This window comes from Dromiciops gliroides, chromosome 6 (genome assembly GCF_019393635.1).
Source record: "Dromiciops gliroides isolate mDroGli1 chromosome 6, mDroGli1.pri, whole genome shotgun sequence".
NCBI lineage: Eukaryota > Metazoa > Chordata > Mammalia > Microbiotheria > Microbiotheriidae > Dromiciops > Dromiciops gliroides.
In genome coordinates this window covers 33,460,681-33,462,082 of record NC_057866.1, presented here as the reverse complement: position 1 = coordinate 33,462,082, position 1,402 = coordinate 33,460,681, and the positions used below count along the sequence as shown (strand labels likewise).

At 38.1% G+C, this 1,402-nt stretch overlaps 1 pseudogene; it reads left to right on the top strand.

Annotated features, from left to right (window-relative positions):
- Positions 1 to 658: 658 nt before the first annotated feature.
- LOC122733190 lies at positions 659 to 777 on the top strand (annotated as a pseudogene).
- The last annotated feature ends 625 nt before the right edge of the window (positions 778 to 1,402 follow it).

Sequence of the window (1,402 nt, the reverse complement as noted above, 5' to 3'; positions counted from 1 at the left end):
TCTCTCTCTCTCTCTCTCTCTCCACACACACACACACACACACACACACACACACACACACACACACACACACCCCATATATATATATGTGTGTGTGTGTGTGTGTGTGTATGTATATATTAATTAAGCACCTACTATGTGCCAGACATTGTGCTAGATAAGGGGGGAAAAAAGCAAAGAATGAAATAGTTCCTGCCCTCACAAATCTTTCATTCTTATGGATTGGCACCTTGCTTCTCCTATTCTTTGCTATTATCAGGCACTGATCATTAAACGGATACATCCATATTATCTTCAGTTACTTATACTACTGAAAGGGAATGGAAAATTCCCAATGAATAAAATGATTTTGTTCCTGTATCAATTTCTTTTTGGAACTTAGGATGATGTTCATAGATAGTCTAAGGACCAAACTCTGAAACATAGAGCTTCATAGTAGTGTAGGAAAAACCCTAAAGTTGAGTCATGTCCCTTTAAACTTAAAAAAAAAAAAAGGTATCTGGGGAGTGATTTGATCAAGATAAGGAAATCTTGATGTGAATCCTTTCTCCACTGAGATTAACAAATCATTTAGCACTTATAGTTGTAGAGCGGCTAGGGGTACTAAGGCATATGTCAGGGTCAGAACCTGAATCCTCTTCTAAAAGACACTAAAACTGGCTTTCTAGAAATGACAGAAGATTAACACTCCCTTTGATAAGGTTGGGGAAAAAAGTCGCGTATACATATACAGTTAAGGTATTGCCACTTTGCCTGTGGCAAAGGTTTTTATATTATTCTTGTGATAGAAATATTTTCCAGGAATCATTGTCATTGATGGAGTTACCACAACTTCCAGAAATGCCCAATTGTATTAGATGATAGCCTCATGTCCAGAAAGAGTTCATGTGAGTACAATAATTCCTAGGAGTGATTTCGCTCGTTACCTAGCTTTAATCTAGGAACTATTTCTATCAGTGTAAATTCCACAGGGAGATCGGGAGGAGGACTCCTTCTGCTGATACAGATCAAAACACTTCCATCCTTTTTTTATCCAATGTGATTTTGTGCGCAAACATATGGGCAACAAATGAGGGTTGTTGGTTAAGTGCTGTCATTCAGTCAGTGCCTCAGAAAATAAACATTTATTAAGTGCCCATTATATGCCAGTCATCTTGCTACACAATGGGGGATACAAAAAGAAAGGAAAAAGGAAAGACAAAAACATTCCTGACATCAAAGAGCTCCTTTTCAAGGGGGAGAGAAAGTATAAATAATGATGGGTCGACAGAATATATACAGAGTAAATGGAGGGCAATATCAGAGAGGACAGAGTATCTCAGATAATAGATGGTTTGAGAACTAGAGTAGTGCCCTGGAGATGAAGAAGAAGGCCTCTAACATGCTGGAGCAATCGTCAAAA